This window comes from Heptranchias perlo, chromosome 29 (assembly GCF_035084215.1).
Source record: "Heptranchias perlo isolate sHepPer1 chromosome 29, sHepPer1.hap1, whole genome shotgun sequence".
Classification (NCBI taxonomy): Eukaryota; Metazoa; Chordata; class Chondrichthyes; order Hexanchiformes; family Hexanchidae; genus Heptranchias; species Heptranchias perlo.
In genome coordinates this window covers 25095037-25120624 of record NC_090353.1, presented here as the reverse complement: position 1 = coordinate 25120624, position 25588 = coordinate 25095037, and the positions used below count along the sequence as shown (strand labels likewise).

The following is a 25588-nucleotide window of genomic DNA, read 5'->3' as shown; positions in this document are numbered from 1 at the left end:
CTGAGATTCTTCCTACTCGGCTACAGGAAACCCTACATCTAAAAGCTCTAATGGGTAGGGTGGTCCTAACTTGATAAGACAGCGGGAAATTTAGTGATAATCTACTCTGGTAAACTGTGCAGTGTTAGCTGGTTAAACTCTAGTTGCACCTTGTGCATGCCTGGGAGTCCCTAAGCCTTCACACTGCCAACCTGCACTTGAGCTCTCTGGATTTAGGTAAGTGGGATTTGCGCATAAAGGGAGACAGTATGCATTCCATATTGGGCACATGGGGACATATGTCAGACACCCAATTGGCCAAAAGAATCTTTTCTGGCTGTCTGCACAGGACAGTGATATAGTTTTTTATTCATTGTCGTGAATGAGGAAGTTTAAACAGCCAGAAACAAAGTTGCAAAGCATGACTTTAAAAACAGTCGCACACGTAGGGTTGTTTTTTCATTTGTGCGTTTACTAGGAAAGCCAGCCCACACTCTGAATCTCGGTAACATTGCAGAGCACTTTTTAAATGTGTTTCCCTACACAGCAGTCATCGTTCTCCAAAAGAAACTCGTGTGTGAAAGAAAGCATTTTGAGATGCTTTGATGTTAAGAGGTGCTATATAAATAAAAACCCCTTTACCTATACTGTAAAGAGAAGCCATAAATTGCTATCAAAATTCTACTACCTCCTTTTTTCCTTCTAAGGCCAACGTATAACTGATAAGCATCAGTCTGAAGGGAAGGGGATGGAAACAAGTCTAGCGATAGAACACTGGACTCCCATTCATAAGCTCTGGTTTGATTCCTTGCTTTGGCGCATTTCTGTACAGGTTTCACTGGTTCTCTGGTGGGATTCTAGATTGATTGCTTCATTGATTGCTTCACAGTGGTAGAAAGTTCTAGCTTGTCAGAGGGGTGGGGGAAGGTGCAGTAACCGGCACAGTCATCCATCCAAACTTGATAAAACACAACTCCTGCCTGTTGATGCAGAGTGAAACACTGATAGTGGCTCTGGAAACATTCATGGTGGTCCATCTCCCTCATTCTCCTGGCAGAGAAGTTGAAAGGGGATAAGAACAAAACAAACCGTGAAAATAAAGCAGGGGAATTTTACAAAAAGAAAACTGGCTCCAACCACTCTCAGATGGTTTATATGCTTTCTAAACTCAGTTTAAACATGATAAGATGTTTGTAATTCTGGATTGATAACAGGTTATATTAGGATAACCCATAAGCCCATAAAGTTTAAGGCTGCTGTAAACAGATAACATGATGTGTAGTTTGTCTGTACCTCACAATATATTTTTCAACAATAATACAGCAGAATTCCTAATCCAACAAAATAAAAAATGCGCAAGTTTAATTCACTATAGGTGGCGCTTGCTGATGGCATGGGCGTGGGGGAAGTGAAGGAAAGATTTTAAACTATAGGAAGTAAAAACAAAGTGTTGGAAATACACTGCAAGTCTGTCAGCACCTAAGAGACAGGTTTATATTTCAAATGGAACACTGCATCACAGGTGGTATCATCAATGGCCAAGCCCCTTGTTTGCAAATCCCTCTATGGCCTCACCCCGCCTTATCTCTGTAACCTCCTCCAGCCCTACAACCCTCCGAGATCTATGTGCTCCTCCAATTCTAGTCTCTTGCGCATCCCCGATTTTCATTGCTCCACCATTGGAGGCTGTGCCTTCAGCTGCCTAGGCTCCAAGCTCTGGAATTCCCTCCCTAAACCGCTCTGGCTCTCTACCTCTCTCTCCTCCTTTAAGGTGCTCCTTAAAACCTACCTCCTTGACCAAAACCTGTCCTAATATCTCTTTTTGTGGCTTGGTGTCAAATTTTGTTTGATAACGCTCTTAGTAAAACATCCCAAGGTGCTTCACATGTTAAAGGCACTATATAAATGCAAATTGTTGTTTTTTATAGAACTGACCAGAACGAAGAAGAGAGGAGAGAAGAGGGGTTGCATGACGCAGTTTTGGTGTTTAAGCCTTTAGGTTTGTTTATTCGTGCATCTACTGACTGTAATGGTAACCCGTTGTTCCTGGGCTCCCGCAATGGTTCAGAGAGTTTTTCCAGTAGCTGAACTAATCAGGCCAGCATAGTTCCAGCTTTGATCCTTGGTCAGTACTGTAACTCTCCTCAGATTGGTTGGCAGTAGAGTTGCTACAATTAACCTCAGTGCAACTGGGAGGACTAAATAAATCAAGATGTGGAGATGCCGGTGATGGACTGGGGTTGACAATTGTAAACAATTTTACAACACCAAGTTATAGTCCAGCAATTTTATTTTAAATTCACAAGCTTTCGGAGACTTCCTCCTTCCTCAGGTAAACATTTACCTGAGGAAGGAGGAAGTCTCCGAAAGCTTGTAAATAAATCAAGGTTCCCACTACTGTTTGCACTCCATTCACTGCACTGGAAGTTCACATGTGTGGATGTTGGGTGAGGACAGGTTTGAGTATGGGCTATGATGCCCTTTGCAGCTGAATAGCCTGCCAGCACTCACTGTCAAGGCTCACACATGTATAAGCGCTTTTAAATTGTGCAAGATCCATGCTAGTGTCGCTCGGTTCCCACAGCGTGGGTCCCATGCAGCCAGAGGTCGCTAATACTGGCTGCTGTTCTTAGCGGGTCTCCCAAGTTGTTGGTCTAAGTGAGTCCAGGTAGTTTTACATTTGGCTTGCAACCAGTTGCATGAGACTCATGTTTGGGGAACCCAGGGGCACTAGAGCAAAGCACCTTAAAACAGCCACTTGGGTGAGATTCCAGTACCCCAGGAGAGGAAGGGAGAAAAATTGTGTCCCTTTGACATTTTCGAGAATATAGTTCTAGATACTTAGCTGTTTTCCATTGTAATTTGTTATGGTTTTGTATTTTTTTTGTAAGTACAGTAGTCTGCATATCTAGTCAGAAAGATCCCACTGCAGCAGATAGGAGGCTTCACTCTAAAACAGAGGCCTGCACATTTTACTCTTTAACCTGACTGAACACTTTCAAACAACTTTCCAGATGTTTTAGGTCTGAAGTGAGTTTACTGTAGATATTTTTGATATTTGTTTGGATTATTATATGTTGTAAATCCAACACAACAATAAAAACTGACTTTTGACTCTAGTTCTGCAGGAATCCTCCTTTATGGCTCGATCCAATCCTGAACATCAAGCTGTGCACTTGTCAGGCTCACCCAGCAGTTCAGTGGTTAGATGCCAAGCTTGATCACTGGTCTGTTCTGAGTTAGCTGATCTCAGCCAGGACATTGGTAAGGGTGTTGCAATATTTAGTCTGTGTCCCTGGGCTAGACAGGGGCAAAAACAACAACCAATCAGCCAGAGTTCTCACTTCTGATTGCTGTCCAGTGACCTCTGTTGGAGTGTGAGAGCGTGTGTGAGAGTGCACGAGCATATTTCAGGTTGGCTTTGGTCACAAGATCACCCGATAAGTACAGATGAGGAATAACATTCAACCTATCCTAGCTCATCCACCTAGAATAAAAAACGCTTGTATTCCCTTCATCACATCCTTTGCCTCTTGAATGAATCTAAAGTTTTTGCCTCCACAATCCTACCTAGAAGGCCTTTTCAAATGTTCAGCATTCTTTGCATGAAGAATCTTTTCCTGACACCTATCCAAAATAGTCTTTTCATCTGTTTTAGCCTATGCCTGTTTTAATATTGGCTTACCTTGAAGTAGTGCACTGATTTATCTCATCTACCAGTATATTGTCTGTGGTTGATCAATTTAATGGGTTTTTTTTATAAACCCAGATAGTGACAGAGTTCACAGATTTTAGAAACTCATGCCACAAAGCCACCTAGTAGCCAGAGCCTGCAACTACATTGTTATAGTTGACATTGCAAAATTGAATGTAAAATGTTGACAGAAATGCATGCCCAAAATTTATGACAACAGGAAGTGAGGTTTGTGGACAGGGAGTGTGCACCCTCTGCAAGACTTCTTAATACAATATAGATACTGTTTAATCATTTTCTATATTGATCTTGAAACATTTGCCTGAGGAAGGAGAAAATCTCCGAAAGCTTGTGAATTTAAAATAAAATTGCTGGACTATAACTTGGTGTTGTAAAATTGTTTACAATTTTCTATATTGGTACAAGGTCCCCTCACAGTTATGTCTTTTCAAGGCTAAAGACCCCCAATTTCTTCAAACAGGGTACTTGCTAGTTTTAGCATGACACCTTCCAACATATACAATTTAACATTCTATTTGCTTTGTTTATTACTGCTGCACAGTGATTTGACATGTTAAATCTATCACTTCCAGATTTCTTTCAACTTCACCTTTAACTATTTCTACACCATGCATAGCATATTTATGACACGTTTTGTTTCAGTTATATTTGTTTGTATTAGATATTTTCTGCCACGGATTTTGCCATTTGTAAATTTTATCTATGTCTTTTTGTACATCATTGGCTGCTTCCTATGACATGACTGCTTCCCTTCTTAATTTGGTACCATCTGCAAGCTTAACTAGTCTGCACTTGGTTTCTGAATTTAATGTGTTAACACAGGTTGAGGAACAGTAGGCCCCAGCACTGATCCCTGGGGCACCTCACTCAGCACTTCCTCCTCATGTTCAAATCACTCCCCTAACTAATACTCACTTCCTCTCCATCTTGACATAACTCCCTAACAATTATTCACTTCCTCTCCATCTTGACACCACTCCCCTAACAAATACTCACTGCTTCTTTCCTTCAGGCAATTCCTCATCCACATTGAGGTTTTACTTTAAATTCTCACTGGTTTTAGTTTCAGTAGCAGCCTTTCATCAGGTACTTTATTGAAGAATTTTGGAATTCTAAATTTAAAAAAAGACCTGCTTTTATATAGTGCCTTATCACGCCACTCAGAATTGTCTGAAAGCACTTCACATACAATGAATTACTATTCGAATGTAGTGACTGTTGCTGACCAAGCAAAGACAGCAGCCATTTTGTGTGCAGCATACATAACAACAGTAACTTTACCTCAGAAAAGTAACTGATTGTAAAGCTCAGCGAGGATGTGATAAGGTGCTACATAAATGTAAGTTCTTTCTTTCCTATCACGGCAAGACTGTACAAACATCAACGAGATGAATGATCAGTTAATCTGTTTTTGGTGGTGATGCTCGAGGGAATAATGTTGGCCAGGGCATCGGGAGAAGTGTCTGCACATCTTCAAATAGTGCCACGGGGTCTTTAAGAGCGGCTTTTTCCACCAATGTTTACTTGGAATGTCACTTCCTCAGAAAAGTCAATGATTTTGGCAGCATCTTCCCCTTCTCAAGCCACGGTAGCTGTTATTTACTAGAATGACTTCATTAGAGAGTAAAATCGTATGGGGTGTAAAACGGACATTTAACCTGAACCCACCCTGCTTCCGCCAGGTGGGGTAGGTTAACATCGGGGCTATAGTAAAATAAAGGCAGTTTGGTCAACACATGAAAAGTTGGTGATTTGTCATAACTTTTACTATAATTTCCATGGTTCTTGACATTTTTACCATGACTAATCCTTGATCTTCCCAAACCTTTATCAAGATAAAATGACACCCCTAGACATGGGAATTTGCAAATCAGTATCCTCAGGATTGAGGTGATAGGGAAGGGGGGCAATGTTCCTGGACAATCAAACTGCTTTTACATTGCTGGTCGGGTCCTGGAAGAATGACCTAAGTGTGTCACTTTCCCATATTTTGTGCTGGAGATATGCAGCTGGTTTCTATATAGATTGCCTGTAAACTGGAACATGTGGTACATGAGCAGACTGACTGTGAGTGGCCAATGTGAAGTACTCATGCCATGATGTCTAATTACATACTAAAGTCATAATGTTGTGTCATGACAAGGAAACTGTGCGATAGTTGGAACAGTACATTTACTGGGGCCAGGTAGACTGGTGGCAGTTGGGGAGACCAACTGGCCTTAACAGATTTGGGAAGCTTTGGGGGTTGACATCAGTTGCAGAAGACCCATATGTCAGGATCTATCAGTATAAAAGCAGCTTAAAGATAACCCATTTCTGAACAGCACAATGTATACAGTTAGGAAGCTGCAAATTCAGCACTTATTGTCATTGGTTTAAAAGCAAGACAATTTGACAAGCCAAATCCTATTTTCTTGCATTGGAAATAGACCATAACTGATTTCTTATCATGAAAGTATTTAGAGGTTTTTTTTTAAAAAAGGGCTCAGCACTTACTTTACTTGGAAAGTGATCAGGGATGTGTTATGACAGAAGGTAGGGATTTCAGAATGGTTCCATCTGATAACTCTGCATTCCTAAGTAGAAAGTGTTGTGAACTGTGTAAGTTTTTGATCCATCTCCTGGTTACAAGGATCAGACACATCCCTCTCCTTCACCTCTATGAGACTACTAGAGACCCCGATGATAACTTCAGTTATGTGGAGAGCCTAGAGAAGCTGGATTATTCTCCTTAGAGCAGAGAAGGTTAAGGGGAGATTTGATAGAGGTGTTCAAAATTATGAACGGTTTTGATAGAGTAAATAAGGAGAAACTGTTTCCACTGGCAGAAGGGTCGGTAACCAGAGGACACAGATTTAAAGGTAATTGGCAAAAGAGCCAGAGGTGAGAGGAAGAGAATTTTTTTAACGCAGCGAGTTATTATGATCTGGAATGCACTGCCTGAAAGGGCAGTGGAAGCAGATTCAATTGTAACTTAAAAGGGAATTGGATAAATATTTGATGGGGAGAAAATTGCAGGGCTTTCGGGAAAGACCAGGGGAGTAGGAATAATTGTATAGCTCTTTCAAAGAGCCAGCACAGGCACGATGGGCCAAATGGCCTCCTTCTGTGCTGTGTGATTCTATGAATTAGATGATTAGCAATTCGACCACATCCACCACACACTACCAACAGGGATATGGACACATACACATCATTACATGGTTAGTAATTGCAGGCATACTTCCTGCTCCTCCCCCTGCCCCCACACAAAGAGATGAACAGGGTTGCACTTTTCATTGGATCACTTCACCCATGAGATCGGCAGGAGCTCAGACACATAAGCATCAAACCACAATGAGAACCAGACACAAACTATTAAACCACCAGTGGAAGTATTCTTTTATGTAAATCTACTTATCTTTGCAATAACTCATAGCCACTGACACCCTCTAAACAAAGGCTTGATAATTCTAGCACACAGCACTGTTTCTGCAGGGGACACTTTGTCTATCTGTACGTGCATCAACCTTACACTTGTTTGATTTTTTTTAAAAGGGACAGGCACATTCAAACCTAGACTGGTCTGAACTGTGCCAAATTCAGAACTTTGCAAATAAATTCACTTTGGACCAGTTCAGATATTCAATTCAGATCTGTTTGCCTATCCTTATTGTTCACCAGCAGCAATGCAATGATCAGCCCCATCTTTGTGTTAAACCTTTTTAAGTCATGTTGGTGACTCTAAACTATAACATACCAGGATTTCAGTAATAAAAATATTTTTGCAGAAATATTTTCAGTATATTATTGTAAAGATACCATTCATTCTTTTAATATATTTATATGTATATTGTAAAGGATACCCACCATCAGTGACAATAGTTTAACTAAGTGGCTCCAATGATATAATGGACCACTAGTGAAACACAAGCAGTTTATCAATATCAGCAGGACTCCAAAGGCTGATTTACTGCCGTTACCTCCCCATAATCTAATCTTCCAAACCTCAATGTACATTTCAACTTATTTATTGCCAATATTTTTCTTCCTACATTACAACACTTCAAAAGTACTTCATTGGCTGTAAAGCGCTTTGGGACATCTTGAGGTCATGAAAGGAGCTGTATAAATGCAAGTCTTTCTTCTTTATATAAGGAGAGCACACTGAACATATGATAAAGGTGAAAGAGTATTAAAGATGCCAGTGATGTGGGACATGAAAGTGCGGCCTTTGTGATTTTATACTTTGTTATCTAGTTGCACATTATTAGCATATAAACTATATAGAAAATGCTGAACATGCTTGATTTTTTTGGGCTAACACCAAGCATAGTGTTTCTTTATGACTTCCCTTCCTAACTTACACCCAACTATGTTATACTTTGTACTCTAATTATTTTTAAAAATTATTTAAATGTGGAAAGAGTTAACAAGTTTTGAATTTCAATACAAATACCTCTTCTTGAATGCAAGTTGTCAAGAAAGTCCCCATGAAGCCATTGTGGCTTTATCTCATCATACACTCTTCTGCTTCTCATATAAGCCTTCACATTCTTTCAGGGTTTGTTTTGAAAGTGTTCTATTTCTATTGCATGTTGTAATCAATCCTCATCTGGCTGCCTCTCTCATTTAACTGCTGTTCATTTCCACAAACTGAGCCTTTTGAAGCACCAACATAATGTTATCCCTGAATTTGCTACAACCTCATATTCCCCATCTCTGGGTTACCTGTCAACTATGGCTCATTGTTGAACATTGATGATCCTCCCTAGTACTAATCCTCACACAGAGAATTAAGAAGCAATCATTGATTGCAGCAATAAATGCTTCGTGGGGGGACTCCAATCTCCTGTGCTTGTAACAATTTTTCCTCCACATGTGGCCACTTACATTTTAATTGTAGCAGCAATCCTTTAGGGGCTGCTGGAACACACAGTTTCCTCTGCTGGCATCCTTCAGGTCAGTTCCTAGCACCAGGCCCAATACGGGACATGAACTCACCGTGAATAATTGATTAGGGCAGGCCCAGAAAATCTTGGGACTTGACAAATATTGGTGTTGATCTGTTTATTTTAAATGGGTTAGTGCCTCCATTACATGAAGGAATTGGATGTGAACGTTTTAAGCATTTTTATGCTAATATTCAAAGGGCCTAATTTCAAGATATATGTTTTTAAAAAGTTTTTTTTTACAATTTTCTCCCCCTCCCTCCTGAAGGTGCTGATTTTCACCGTGGTACAGGTCTATGAGTGCTCGGTACCCTCTGTCATGTTGGGCAAGCAACCATGTTCAATGTGCAACTCAGGCAGTGAGTGTTGACAGACTATTCAAACATTGGAGGCATCACAGCTGAGCCTGATCCTATCCTCATCCAATGTTCACACCACACACACACACAAAATCAAGCAGAGGCCACTGGATAGTGATCAGGAGCAGGAATCCTGGCTGATTTTCCCCTAGAGCCCCTGATGCAAATTATGGTGCCCCAGCTGCTGTCTTGGCTCAGATTAAATAGCGGAACTCCACTGGGGCAGGAGCTGGGGTGCTACGATTGAATAATTGATTAGGGCAGGCCCAGAAAACCTTGGGACATGACAAACATTGCTGTTGATCTGTTTATTTTAAATGGGTTAATGCCTCTATTACATAGGTTGGGGGTGAGAGGGAAGAGGAGAAAAAAAAACAACCAAAGTTCCTGCTTTTTATCACTATATAATGATCGGTGCTGGGTGTACCCATGTAGACTTTGGGGGAGAACAGGAATAAGTTTGACTCTGATGCCCTCCACAGTTGAATAGCAAGATTATGAACATATTAGTCAGATAATTAGTAATTTATGGTAATCAGGTAAGTGGCTGAAGTAAATTGAAACATCTGGTTAGTAGAGAATATTTATCAAACAGAAACTGGCACATTCAATCCGGTTGGGTTTTAAAGGGAGATTTTATGAATTTATACAATTGTGCAGAGTTCCAGGTGCAAATCGGGAATTCAGGCTGGAAGGTCAGCAAGTCGCACAGGATTTTCTGTCCGCTAATTTTAGGGAACAGAAAATCTTGCGGAACTCACTGGCCTTGGCACCCGAACTCCTAATATATGCGCTGTCTGCACATGATGACCCTTGCCAGGAGTACAAATTCATAAAATCCTCTCTGTGGTGTAAGTTTGAGCAGCATAAAAACCTGTGCTGTTTATGAATATTTTTGACTGATTGGACACAACCATATAAATAGGAATGTCACACACGTGAGGTCATATTCCCCTATTAACTCTGTGAATTTATTCCATGCGTAGCGGAGTCATAGAGACCAGAAAGGTCCCAGGTCCAATTCTGGGTCTGTGTTGCATTTTCTGTTCTCTAATGGGTCAGCAATGGCTTCATTATCCCAGCATCAAAGAGTTCCTGCTGCTGCTCGATATCCAGCGACCCCTGCTGGAAACGAGCATGTGTGGGTGCTTTGTTGTGATGCCCCCGGTGATAGAAGAGCCTACTAATATCGTCATGTCTTATACACCAATAATGGCTACTGTGACGAGTTAGCAGAGGGCAATCGTCGCCAGTGAAATCATACCCGAGCAAGGAGTCATCACCTTCAGGGAAGGGGAGAAAACAAATAACATTTCAGTAAGGGAGTTACATTAAGAATGCATGAGATTTGATGAAATGAGTTTTTCAAATCTTATACTCCAAAGTTCTCCCCCCCCCAACCCCCCCAGAGTGCTGGGGACTGTGTGTGCACTGTGTTGTTGAACACTGACAAACACATTAGTGGGTCTCCAAGATTTTTTACTTGGATCAGGATTTTAATAGGCTGTACATTACAAGCAATTGGCACCCTTCGATTCAATTCGGCACCTGACTCCGCTGACAAATATTCCATCAGAGCCCTGTAGGGTTGCCAATCCTCTCGGATTGTACTGGGGTCTCCCGGATTTACAGATTAATCACTGCTGAGAGCAACCTGGGAGGAAAAATCATAGAGGGATTTTCTTCTCCTGTTTCACTCTAGCTGGACTCACAAACAGCAGGGCCGCAACACATCTGCGCTCTAACCAGTAAAACCCGTGATGGATAGTGCGGTTTCAGGAGTGCAGAGAATTGTGGGTATTATAGCCACCATAATTGGCTGATTGCCACAAGGATTAGCGTGTCGCTTGATTAATGGCATGATGAAACCTCCCTGAATACAGTCCAGCCAGAGTTGGAAACGCTACTACTCTATATGTCGTGTTACTTCTACTGATGAGCCCTGGGCCATCCCATCTGTCTCTTTCCATCTCACCCTAATTATTGTCAAGCTATTGTGTGCTGTAACCTGTGTAAATGCAATATTATATTGCCGCAGATTAAATTAGACAATGGCCTGACAATTACCAGTGTTGTAGGAACCCCTAATAGTGGATCAATTTTATACACATAAGCATAGTGTTTGGATTATATATTCCAGTGGGACTGAATGGAAAGTAATTGGAACAGAGTAATTGTACGTTTGGATTTGGGTTAGGCTCAGACTGGGTGTGTACAGTAGGTGGAAAGAGAAGAACTCACAGAATGAGGCTTTCAGTCAATCTGTCCTCCTCGAGTGCCCACTGTGGAACCACAGGTTCATTATTGTGAATGGATTAGAGTGTTGCGAATCTTTACATGTGGTTCAGGTAGTTTTTTCTCCTTTTAAAAAAAAATCCCTTGATCCTCCTGACCCCAGCATCAAGGAGATTAGGAAGAAATAGTAGCTTTAGACTTACATTTGATTGCTGTTAGGAAAGTGGCAACTGTAAAAATCACACTTTTTTGATCTCTCGTCGGAATAATACTGATGTTAGGCTAACTGGTCCGTAATTCCCTGTTTTTTCTCTCCCTCCTTTTTTAAATAGTGGGGTTACATTTGCCACCCTCCAATCTGTAGGAACTGTTCCAGAGTCTATAGAGTTTTGGAAGATGATCACCAATGCATCCAGTATTTCCAGGGCCACTTCCTTTAGTACTCTGGGCTGTAGATTATCAGGCCCTGGAGATTTGTTAGCCTTTAGCCCCATTAATTTCCCTAGCACTATTTTTTTACTAATACTGGTTTCCTTCAGTTCCTCCCTCTCACTAGACCCTTGGTTCCCTAACATTTCTGGCAGGTTATTTGTGTCCTCCTTTGTGAAGACAGAATCAAAGTATGTGTTTAATTGTTCTGCCATTTCTTTGTTCCCCATTATAATTTCCCCCATTTCTGACTGTAAGGGACCTACATTTGTCTTCACTAATCTTTTTCTCTTGACATATTTATAGAAGCTTTTACAGTCAGTTTTTATGTTCCCTGCTAGTTTACTCTCATACTCTATTTTTCCCCTCTTAATCAATCTCTTTGTCCTCCTTTGCTGAATTCTGAACTACTCCCAATCCTCAGGCTTGCCGCTTTTTCTGGCAATTTTATATGCCTCCTCTTTGGATCTAATACTATCCCTAATTTCTTTTGTAAGCCACGGTTGAGCCACCTTTCTTGTTTTATTTTTGTGCCAGACAGGAATGAAAGAGGAATGGGTTCAGCTGTCATGTTGTCCACAATCAGATAGTCTGCAGGCACTCAGTGTCAAAAATCACACATGAATAATAGTCCCTTGGGTGGGGCATCAGAGGGTGACTGTTGCCCATGGAATTGATCCCCAGAGAGGGAGAAATTGGAAAGTTAAAAAAAATCATATTAAACGAAAAATTTACGGGGCTATGGGGAAAAGCAGAGGCATGGGACTAATTAGATAGCTCTGTAAAAGAACCGGCACACGCACAATGGGCTGAATGGTCTACTTCAGTGCTGTAAGATTCTATGATTCTATAAATGTAAATAATAAATATTAATTTGGTGGTGTCAGCTTGTATTCAATGTAGGAAAATAACATTTCTATTTTGTACTACAATGCATGGCATTGCACTTTGCTGTGTCCAGATGATAACATGTAAACACTACAAAATAAATTTGACCTACGTTTTGTCAGTCTTATTTAATTAAAGATGACTATTCATGAGGTGTCAGTGTCAGAATTCTCAATGTACTGTGGTAGAGTATAGGTTTGCAGCAATGATTACTTAACACAGTGGGTTTCTGTTCTCAACTGTGCCATCAAGGAAAATATCAGAGGTTAAGTACTTCCCCACAGCGGGGGAAAGTCATAATGAGTCACCCTTAACCACTACCATGCAAACAGACTATCCAACTTCATTTGAGAATGACCTCCATTTTCTTACTAGCCTATTTGATCTCAGAAAAGCAGAGAGAAAATTTGAATCAGACAGAACAGGGAGACTGAGCTTGTCTGGACCAGGGCATGCAGGAGAAGAAATTTAATTTTAAAAATAAGAAAAAACATTGAAAATAATTTCTAAAATAGGAAACTAAAAATAAAGGTAGAAAATAAAACAATGGTGATGTGATTGGTCAGTGGTGTCACATGATTAGCATCAACCAATTCTGTGATCTGATTGGACTGTGTATCACATGGTTAGCAGAACCCAATCAACAACATTATAGGCTCATTACACTTTTACAGACTTGCTGACAAACATATTACAGACCCAATTTTAAAAAAATATTGGGAGAAGATTTCACTGTTAGTTGTGTGTAACAAAAGTTGCACATGAATAATGGCCACTTGGGTGGGGTACCAGAACGGTTTGCGATTTTGTAACAAATTGCATGCCGAGGGAATCTTTCCACATAATTAGAAAGATAATCGTTACCTCATAAATTAGTTTACTGGGCTGTTGAGCAAAACAGAAAAAATTTAGAGTTAATGTTAACCCAAAAGATATTATTTTTCTGACCTTTACCTAGAAAATCCAGCATGCATTGCTTGTGATTTTCTGGCCGTTTAAATTAATGGTTGGAAAATAATGCACAGCGCATACCTGAATTTCTGATCCGTACTGGCAGGAGGCAGGGCTCCCCACCAGCAGTGCATATCAGAAAAGTACCCCAGAAGCTACTGGGACCTGAAGCAATTCTTGAATCTGCAACAAATTTGGCATTGTTTCATTTCTTTGGCACTTAGCTGAGTCTTCAACCTCATAAATGTTTTTCAGATTGGGAGCATTCAGCTTAAAAACAGGATTGGCAGAGGCTTGACAGCAGGTCTCATGCCTTCCCCTTCGCTGGGGTGTGGCATGTCAGAGGGAAGGATTTAATACTTAGACTGTCAGCAGCGCCTTGGAAGTGACAGTCTCGCAGGACAGCCTTCTTTAGAAAAATTTTCAACTTACACACCATTATATTGGGATAAGCACTGATACTGCAGCAATAAAGCTATGTAAATTGTCAGGAGTAACCTTACTCCTGTAACATTAATTATACAAAATTAAACACTTTAAATACATTTTTTATTTACAAATTAAAACACTTTATTTCTGCTTATCATGTTATTCTTCTCTCCCATTGTCTCTTCTTCCTAATTCTTTTCATGGCTTTATTTTAACTTTGCTTTTTTTCTATCCAATCTAAGCTATAATAACCTTTTATTCTCAAAAATAACTTTAAAACTTTTCCTAACTTTTTCTGTCTCTTGGCTCGCACTATCTATTTTGAAGGTAGGGTGATTTCTAAAAATAATTTAAAGATCAAGCTGGCAATTTTTATGATGTGGCCACACATCAAACCAGGAAAGCTAGTTGCTGAACAAATAAATTAATCAGTAACCCTCAGAGCCCAATCATATCATGGCAAGCTAATTTATCCATGGCACAGTAAGGGTTAAGAAAAGCTGAACAGTTAGGGGAAAAAGACTATTTACAAAAGGAAGTTTTTTTTTATTACGCTTCTATGAAGCACCTTGGGATATTTTTCTACGTTAAAGGCACTATATAAATGCAAGTTGTTGTTACCTTGTGTCCTTTGTTGAATTTACAACACAGTATAAAATAATTTTGATAAGGTAAATATGGAAAAACGATTTCCACTGTGACTTGAGGGCATAGATTTAAGAACATCACCAAAAGAGCAAAGAGAGAGGTTAGGAGAATTTTCTTTTATACAGGGGGTTATGAGAACATTGACTGCCCTATCAGTGGTGGAAGCTGAATCAATGATAACTTTTAAGATGGAGGTGGATAAATATTTGAAAAATAAAGATTTACAAGGGGTTTGGGGAAAGGGCAGGGGAATGGGACTAAGTGAATAACTTTTTGCAGCAGCCAGCATAGGTGCGAAGGGCTGAATGGCCTCTTCTGTGCCAGAAAACTCTGTGATTCTATGATAGTTGTGCTGGGATACTGCATTGCTCTCCTCCATTGGAGGCGGCAGAATGAAAACAGCTTAATTTTTCCCAGCGGATCAGGGAGATTCAGTGCCCAAAGGACGAAAGGAAAATACAAAAACACAGCACCCGTTTGGGTAACTTTCAATAAATGAACACATATATCTGACAGTAAACAATGTTCAGCAATTACTCGAGCCCAAACTAGTCTGGACTCAAGATGCCAAAAGCAGGCAAATCAGGTCTCAGAAAATTAATACCTTTGTTTGAAATTTATTTAGTGCAATCCCTGATATGGCCTCACAGGATTTACCCACAGCAGCTGACAGATGGTAAAGACATTTACTAATCTATAGAGGGAAGAGTGGGTAAAAGTTCATTGTTTGTGCTGTTCACTGTGGTTACAGCAGAAAGATAATGACAGTATTTTTGTGGCTGATGATTACTCAACCCATCTGCCATTTATAATACAGGTAGCAGACTTCAGGGCTGTTTAACTAGGGAATCAAATTCAGTTTCAATTAATGTGATTCCAATTAAATTCCTCCTGTTCCACAGTCTATCCCCTCAAATCATTCACAATGTACATTTGGGTATAATCTGATTTGGAAAGAAAAAATTGAATCCTTTTGTTAGAACAGACAGAATTTAAAGAAACAGTAATCATGTTATAAGCTGTATTTAAAAGCATGAAATATATGGACACAGAAAAGATATGGACTGAGTGTTATACTCTCTTAATCACAGCAAGTGGTGAAGGATGAAGCCCTGACTAAGCAGCCTATCTACCTTAGCTTTGCCTTCCGTCTGATCTAACAGTTTCTCTGTGTTGGTGCCGTTTAACAATATTTGAAGATCTAATCAGCAAATGCAAATGAAAACGATTTCAATGTGTTTGACTTTTAAATTTTGGTTAAATGTATTAATTTATTTGATCTCCTTTATCATTGCTGCAGTGTGCAGCAAGATGGACTGGGTTATGTAGTTCTGCCAGTTTCTGTCTAAAGGCACTTTGCACTATATGAGTATAGCCAACTGAAGCCCTGCCAGTCTTCTGCTGTTGGCTACATTTCACAGGGTGGAGAAAGATGCGTTGGTATCTGTCCCGGTTTATCCCAAACAGTTCGGTAACACAGGACCCTGTGGTCTACGGACTGTTCCCCGGGGCGCACTCAGAGACAGATATCACCTGCAGCTGGAAGACCATCTACTTGGTGAAGGAGGCCCTTTGGTCCACCCGAAACAGGCTGGTCTTCCAGCTGAAGGAGCTGTCCACGATCGAGTGTTGCCACCTGGCACACTCCAAGGTGCAGGAGTACATGCTGTAAAACGCACTGCGGTGAGGTGCGACCTGCGCAAAGTCTCCATGGAGAAAGACCACCATTTAGAGCCCTCCCGCTATTGTAAACTGAAGGGCTGGAATCAGGGAAAAACCCCCTCGGGCAGAATGTAAAATGAACATAACGAAATGTACTGTATCTGTAACCGGTAACGACTGTAATGCAAGGAGGCACCCTAGGGTGCCATGAACTGTATTTACAATGTATGGTGCGTAACTATTGATTGTTCTGGGACTGTTGATTTTTCTGTATGTACCGTTGCAAATTGTATGACCTGTATTGCATTGTATGTACCTTTACAAATTTTATGAATAAAGTTTATTTTGAAATATAAAACAAACACTGCTGTTCCATTGAAACATGGATCTACAATTCTGCTGTTGGGATGACAGGGCTGGTTTTAAACTGCTTTTATATTGAGAATGGGTCAGGAGCAGTGGCAATTGGGAGGGGGATGGGGGCATGGGGAGCGGCGATCGAGTTCTCGATGTGGGGTCAGGGGGAACACTCCTGCTTCTCCCAGCTCCACATTCAGGTAAGTTACTTACCATCTTTGTTGCAGGTGATCGTTAGGGCTGGTTTCCCTGGGCAAATCAATCTTACAAAAGGGGACCTCAATGAGTGATAGGCCCCTTAATTGCACATGCAAAGGCCCTAGCTTATTTCGAGCGTGGGTAGAGGATACCTCTTCTTTGTCCTTATCCAATATAGAGGGTGGCACACTTCTCGCCGGAAATATGTGCACGCTTCCTGCCGCCATATTGGGGCCTTAGCAGTCCGAGTAGTGCCCGGATGATAGGCGCTGCTAGGACTAATTTCTAGACCAAAGTGCCTCCTGAGAAAGGGGTTTGAAGTGACTCAGTCAAGAAATCTTTAAGGATTAAAAAGATTATTTTGAACTGATTGAAATATGAGGATCAAGGTGTGGACTTGATTCATAAGTTGCTTTTATATTGGGTTGCTAGGACCCATTATGGGTATCCGGATACCGGGCTTAGTGGGGTCTAAATCTAACATTATTGCTCCCATTTTATGGGCCCAAAACAGACTCAACAATAATAAAATGTAGCAGGCAGAGGCCTGCGCTCAAAATTCAGGGGCATTTGGGCTCCTCCTGGCTCCACAAAACAACTATGGGCCGCTGCTGGCCTCCCACCTGATTACCTACCCCTCCTCCCAGACTTCCTGTGAGGTAAAATTGGTAAGGCCCCCGACAGCTGAGCTGCACTTGATTGCCTGCAGCTGGCCTGAATTATTATGATGAGGCCTGAGGACAAATTTAGTTCCGTCCTCTGGCCTCTCCATTCTGGTGTACCATCGGAATCACGCCGGTTTGGGGCACTAACAAATTTAGGCCCCAGTAAACCCAGTCAGTTTGCTTTGACATTTACCACCAGGTGCGTGAAACACCGGTTTCCGCAGCCAATAGCATTTCACTAAACGCAATATAAATTCAGTAATAGAGGCCTGTGATTCTAGGGCCCTTTCACCATTGCACAAGGACCAAGGACCCTTGGTCTTCAAGGAGCAGTTCTGTAATATGAAGGCAGCATAAACATCACTGATTTTCACTTTCTCTTGCCTTTGCGATCATTTGAGCACAGAACATTTCCATAAGCTTAGTCAAATGAATGGAATAATTAACCCAGAGGAAATGTTCTACACCCGAGTGATTTTATAAACACCATCATGTTCATTGTAAAACACATAATTTTACCTCACCCTCATAAAATAAGGATTCATTGAATTAATGAACCTGAGCTAATAATGCATTATCAGGAACATGGCTAGTGGAATTAATATTTTAATTCGACAGATCCCAATGAAACTACAACACAATGTATTTAATGTTTTTCATCTTACAAACCATTCAGTGAGCAAGATTCAGCCCGATAACCCGTTCTTAGGGCTCAGCCATTTCTACTCATAAACCACCTGCCAGGCAGCCAGGACGCATGTGATATACAAGGTGAGTTGTTTGCCACCCAATGGTTTCCCCCTGTGGGGCTCATTTGAGATCAGGCCCTAATAATGTGGAAAATTGTGGGTACAACCTTAGTTTCTACTATTCTTTGGCACAGTGTATACCAATGTTCTGTGCCAAATCTCATCTTCAATACACTAGGGCTAAATATTATGAGTGCGTGCTCCCGATATGGAGCCTTGCTCATTGGGAGGGCAGATCAGACAGTCGGGTGCTGAGATCAGTGCACCTGATATGTGACCCTCTTGATTTCTCAGTTATTAATTTTGGGTCTGCCTTAGATATTCTTTTGGGTACAGCAGTGATGGTCACTCCCATAAGTTAACCAAACTGACTATCCCTTTCCTAGGAGTATATTCTCTGTAGACACCTCATGCCACGCCCATGTGAATAGAGTTGTCCTCACCTTAATGGGTGTGAATATTTGTTGGCCATTTGGGACTAGATGATGAATTGTTTAACGTTCCCTGTCATTCAGGGATGAGACAATAGACCATTGTTGTATCAGCTTGAAATATGCTGTGAGTTGTGATTTCCCCAACACCCTGGGTCATCTGGCTTTAAAACATCTTGTTAATTCCTGCAGCCTGTGGCCTTTCCTTTTAAACTTGTGTAAATTCCCTTTGTTTTCAAACCCAACACTTAAACATAACTCAATCCCAAGAATAATTTCCATGGGGAAGAAAATGATTAAAACTCCTGAAACATGGCAGTCATATAACCTCGACTAGGCTCCTGAAGATGGCTGAAGGTTCTGCCACCAAGGGAAGGGAAACATGCAAGCGGAGAGAGCTGGAAGAATGGAGGATGCAGGCAGGAAGATAGGACTGAAGGAGGTTGCAGAGGTAGGAAGGGGCAAGACTGTGGAGGGATTTGAAGACAAATATCAGGATATTAAAATTGATGCATTGAGAGACAGGGAGCCATGATGGTCAGCAACAAACTACCAAAGATTAATAGTCAGGGTCTTTGGGAGCGGTACAGTGCAGCAGACTTGACAGTCACATCCCTTTAAATTTCACCTCAACTGCAATTTTCTAGTCCCACTACTAGGCTACTTCCTTGCACACATCGAAAGTTGCACCTAGAATTATAAATAAATTATAATAATGAGCTGATCATGGAAAACTGTTGCAAACAGCACACAAGAGGACATTATTTGTCTCCAGGACACCCCATCTGCGCTTGTTTTTGGGCACAGAAGATGCATACCAGACCATAAAGTTAGGTAAAAATCAGAAATCGGACAAGAAGTCACATATTACCATCAGTAGGGCACAGCCATGAATCCTGATTTCCGCCCATTTCAGGCTCTATTTAACTTTCCGGTTGCGCCTGGGAAGATCCTGTTCAAAGCAGACAGAAGCTTCATTCATTTATTCAAAAGGGGTTGTGGAAAACTACTGCAATATTCTGCAGCCAGCGAGCATGCTAGATGCTAAGTTCACAGCACGCACAGGAAACCTGGTGTCCAGAGTTGCTGGGGTGGACCTTCAGGTGGGAGATCAATTAAAATATTAAAAATTTAACAAGCAAGTGTTTTTTTTAAGCTATTTCTAGTGCCCTTTTGGAATTGTTTTCCATACTTTCAGGTTGTGCAGGTAATGCTACCCAATAAGTTTTCTGTGGCCTCCCGCTGACACCTGGGTCTTGAGCTAGCTCCTAAATTTGGTGACTTGGCCACAAGTTTTCTTTCTCCTCTTCCTCTCTGGTAGAAGCACTTTTCCTGCAATCAGAGCTTCTTCCAATGGCGCAGCCAAGATTATGAATTCACAATGTCAGGAATCATGGACATGAGCTCACATCTTACCATCAGTTGGGCAGGGCTAGGATTCCTGATACCCAGGGGCACCAACCTACAGTCACACAGCTGTCCATGTTTAAGCATTTTTTATTTTTCCAATTTTCTTTTCCTTTCTCCTGTGTTGACCTAGTTCTTCACTCAAGGTCATTTCATTATTCATCTGTGAGCTTAGACAGTGAGCTTTGGAAGGCTATATGATCAGGGGGTTGTAACACCTGAACTAGAATCCATGTCACACAATATCCGCACATATCTACATTCAGCAGATAGCGTTCAGAGACAGGCATCTCAGCTGGTGCCTTGCCTGAGGTTAGACAATTCAGCACAGACTAGGGATTGAACCTAAGATCTTTTGGTTTGTATAGCTCAGTATTACACCAGCTGCTGCCTTCAAGCATGTTCAAGACCCACCCTGGATCTAAGCACATAATCTATGCTGACAGTCCAGTGCAATACTGAGACAGTTGCTACCTTTTGGATGAGATGTTAAACGAAATCCCCGTCTGGTTCTGGTAGTTCAGGAGGAAATGAAAGCTCACATGGTAATAATGGAAGAGCAAGGAATTCTCATGGTGCCCTGATCAACATTTGTTCCTTAACCAGCACACAGGGAAAACAGATTAACTGGTCCTCCATCTCATTGCTATTTGTGGGATCTTTTAAGGGAAGAGTAAATAGCCATTGGAAGCTAAGGAAAATATAGGGTTACAGGGAGAGAGCAGGGCAGTGGGTAAGATAGCTGTCATAATTGTCTACATAATAACATTCATTGCACTTCAAAGTAATTCATTGTATGTGAAGGGCCTTGGGACGTTTCTAAAAGATGTGATAACATATTATATAAATGAAAGTCGTTCTTTTAGTAATAATTATAACAATCAATTCCTTAATGTTGGATTTGGAACTGCCCTCTTTATAATACCGTGTCTCAGCAGGAATGCTCCAGAGAAAATTCCCTTTTGCTTTATTTGGGAATACAAGAAACAAGGCAGATCAAATGCCATGTAAATGTACCAGACAATTCCTCTCCCATGTGTTATGTACAATGGGCAGAATGGATATGATGGTGAACCATGCACAGATCTCCATTTTGATCCTCCCCTCCTCCCACACACACACACAGCTAGGAATTAAAATTAGGACAACATTGGGTGGGAGCTTCTGTTTTGTTCTAACAGTGAAAAGAGGTTTTAAAAGTTTCCAGGTGATTCACTTTTGAAATGTGGCTTTGCACCTGGCTTCAGTTATTCTGCACCTGGTAGATAGGGTCCACATTGCTTGGCTTCAGTGCACTCAGCTTTCAGACGTGACTCCTGAGTTCTAACATTGTTTTTCATGTCGACCATCTTGGAGAGACCCCAGCAGTCAATTGGCAAGAGGGTTGATTTAGAGCACAGAAATCAGAGAGTCTACACTGACAGCTGGACAGGATTAGCACATTTTGATAATCCAAAACTGGCCAGTTGGAAGCAGAGAGGTGGTGCAGGCAGGACGTGGGATCGTGGCCTGAGAACTAATATTCAGCTTTACTGCTGGTGAAAATTAATTGAAAACTTCAATAACTAAAGCCTCTACTTGATGGACAGAGAAGAATAAAAATCAGACTTCTGTTTAAAAATCAGACTTTAGATTGTGTGATTTACACTTTAGAAATTTCAGACACAATTTAAAATTATGAAGAGAAGGAGGAGAGAGATTCGGAGAAATTTCTTTACACAGATGGTTAATGGAGCATGGGATACTTTGCATTAGGAAATAGTTGAGGCAGAAATTATTGCATCTTATAAAGGGAAGAGTAAATAGCCATTGAAAGCTAAGGAAAATATAAGGTTACAGGGGGAGAGGAGGGCAGTGGGTTTAGTTTTAGACTGTCTAACAAAGTGACAGCGCAATGGACCGAATGGCTTCCTTCTATGCTGTAAACTTCAATGGTTCTACAATACTCAAAAGCCAAAGTGTTCAAATGGAATAAGAAGGTACCCAACAGCTGAACATCAGGTCTTTCACATGGAGTCTTCTCCACCTCTTGCTATCAATTTAATCAGACTTGCAAAGCAACTACAGTCTGAGTCATGCTTACTTGACAAGATCACATTCAGCTCACAGTAGGATGATCCAAACAGGACACACTCCCAGCTGCATTTGCATTCCCAGTTCATGCACCATGCGGTATTAAATTACCAGCCTGATGGATGCACTGAGCTCGGAGTTGTTAGAAACTGCATGAAAACAAGAGATTCACATTAGGCGCTCATCTCCTGTTTCCTAGAAGTGCAGGATTTCACTTGGAACTAGGATTGCAAATATGGAGCTGTCACTGCCAAAATTAAAGATGGAGCTGTAAAGAAGTCCAGATGACTGCAGCCTGTTCTGGATACGCGAGCAACACAAACTAGTGCAAAGGCTGCCGATTCACACCTCACATCAGCATTAGGATGACAACAGTCACAGTTTGAAAGTTCATTAAAAGAGAATAGTTGGGCCCATTCCAGACCATTATCTATCTTATTACCCTCTCCATCACTCTGCAGTCTATCTTGATCTCCTAACATTATCCTCTCTTTATGCTAGTATCGGCATAACATTAAACCCTCACCTAATAACAGGTGTGTACAAACAAACTTTTGGAAAACGCACACTTTTACCTTACTGCTGCACTTGGGAGAGTGGTGCCACGTCAATTTCCCAGCACTAATCTCTCCATTTACTAAACTTGAGCACATAAACTAGATTGACACTCAGGACTGAGGGAGTGCTGCGTTGTGAGAGGTGGTATCTTTTTCGAACGAGATGTAATGTAAAGCTGGTGGCCTCTTGATGTCCTGTTACATATTAGACATTTCCAAACAGACCACTGACCAACTAGTGTGTTCAGGCAAGTAATAACTCTAACCACAGACAAATGGTCATCAAGTTGTACATTAAAGAGTCGCTACAATGCCAGATGATTAGGTTTCCCATCATTGATGACAACCTCTTGAGACCCAACATCATCAGAGACCCATATTTTTGTAGATCTCATGAGCTGCCGTCAATCGCATTATCTTAGTGGTCAGATTTGTTTCAGGAACGGCAGCATTGATGAACAGAAACAAGGGAGGGTGATGTATTGAGGTTGAGCGATTAATGGGCACCACTTTCTTAGGACCGATTATTTAATATAAAAACGCTAAATAGTTAATTCTTCAACAGCCCATAGGCCTCAGCTTGATGGAACAATCCTGTAAAGCCGGAAGCGGCACAGTGGGGGTTATACACTGTCATTACTCTATTCACCTGCCTCATAAACTAAAGCAGCAGGGCCCTCCGTTCCTGAACAGGAAACAAATTTCCAAAGGAATTTATACCTTGGCAACAATTATTTTTCTTCTAGAAATTGTGTTAGCCAGGGGAGAGAATGGCCACTTTTGTATGGCCACCGTGCAGGGCTATACTGCAACATGTAGGGTAGATCCACATTCTGGGAGCAGGGCATCCACTGAGAGTGCGGAATTACCCCCATGTCATAGCTCTACAAAAACAAACATACAGCAGAAATATACATATTATCAGCAGAACTCCTTTGGCATTGTTCCATACACGATTAGCAAGAAGCCAAGAGCTTCACAAAAGTTGGTACAACTGCCAAAACGCTAAGAAATCAGGAACAGCCTTGATATGTGAAAAAAAAGTTATACAGCCGGTGTAACTACAAGTGATAGGTATAATCAGCATTCTTTCATTTGTGTTGGAGGGATAAAAAACATAAGTACATGAAAGTATAAAAGGGGAAATCCAAATGTTGAAAGCACAAAATGGGTGGTCTGGAGGCATATTTCCCAGGGGAAAAAAATATTTTCCTTTTACATTAAAAATGATCCATCCATTTTAACAAAGGAAAAACAAAGTGACATTTGGAATTTCAACAGACCGACTAGAGAATTACTTACCCAAAAGTTACCTTAACTGTCACTCTGCCACATCCAACCCCTATCACCCAAGTTTACAAAGGCACTCCACCCCCTCCAGACCCAGTTCCCAGAGACACTACATCCTATCCACCCTTTCACACAGACAATCTTTTCTCCAACCTTACCACTTAATATTGTTACTCTTCTCCCATACCCGCTCTCTCATCTATTCAACCTGGCAATCATCCATTCCTCCAACCTAGTTAAGCTAGTACTTCTTCCACTTTTCCCCCATTCAAGCAGGAACTGCTACCCTCTCCCCATCTGGAGTTAATGCTGGCACTCTTCTTCCTCCCCCACCCCAAAAATACTGCTCCCAGCTTTTGCCCCTTTCCTTCTCTCCTTCATTACCATCTGTTTACCCCTTCTCTCTAGTGCTATCCATTTACCTCACCTTCACTTCCATTGATTTCCCCCTTTCATTTTCCCTTTATTTTTGTTAGGTAAAGGGTATTAAGGGATAGAACCAAGGCGGTAAATGGAGTTAAGATACGGATCAGCCATGATCTAATTGAATGGTGGAACACGCTCAAGGAGCTGAATGGCCTACCCCTGTTCCTATGTTCTCTTCTTTCTCCCCGTCACTACCCCATCCACTCACCCTCTTCCTCTGCCAACCACTCTTCCCCTCTTTCTCTGCCATTCACTCTCCCCTCACCATCCATTTCCCCTCTTTCCATTTCTCCATCCATGTCCCCTTCTACCAAGCATTCTGCCTCCTCTTCTTGCATTCTGTCCCCTTCTCCTTCCCATGCATTCTGCAACCCCCCCTCCTTCCCTTGGTATCCATCTCCTCCTGCCCACTCCTACCCTTTCAGCAGCTATTGGCCCGAACATTCCCTTAATACACTTAAAAGTGCTGATGGTCCTGATTGCCACTTCTGTATACTATAGACGGGCACTCCCATTCCGCAGGAAATCCCGTGATTTGAGTAGCGTGTTGATACTCACTGTCTGAACTCAAATCAAAAATGTCCCATTGAATGAAGCACTGGAGGGTAACTGGTATCTACGAAGCTGTACTGCAGCAGGAGAGGAGGACCGAAAATTGGGATTAAGTTACAAGACTGAAGAGATAATGAGAAAAGCAAACTCTGCTAACCTCAGGAGAGGAAAGACAAACCTGTAGCCATTTTCCAACTTTAGTAACTATCGAGGATAAGTACTGTAGCTTGGGAAAACATTTCTGAATTTATCAAAGGCAAGGAACAAACTTAAATAACTTGGAAGCTAAAACAGGAATAACACTGCTACCATGAATAAGATGAGCCAATGAGAATTCTAACCCACAAGGGAATACCATTTCCCTTCCTGCTTCTGACTAGAACTGTGCCTGACTTTAATGTTTTTTGTATTGAACAAACTCTTCCAACCCAGGAGAGAACAGTGTCTGCAGGTTAATGATCTTTCTGACATAAATCTGACATAAATCTCAATAATTTCTAAAGCCAGGAGAAAGCCATAATCAATATGGCGACAAAGGCTAAAACCCAACAAAGAGGCCCATCGTGGGAAAGAAGCAGGCTTCCAAAGGATAAATCCAAATCAAATCAAACCACCCCTCCCGACAACGATAGGTGCAACTAAAGGGGGGGGGGGGAG

General features: G+C 41.4%; 1 protein-coding gene across 1 annotated transcript in view; it reads right to left on the bottom strand.

Moving 5' to 3' along the window:
• Positions 1-430: 430 nt before the first annotated feature.
• The window catches only part of LOC137299520 (alpha/beta hydrolase domain-containing protein 17B-like), a 116873-nt gene continuing 91715 nt past the window's right edge, over positions 431-25588 (bottom strand). Inside the window, exon 6 of the transcript XR_010957912.1 lies at positions 431-1029. The gene's annotated coding sequence lies outside the window, so the exon portion shown is untranslated. The remainder of the gene's footprint in view (positions 1030-25588) is intronic.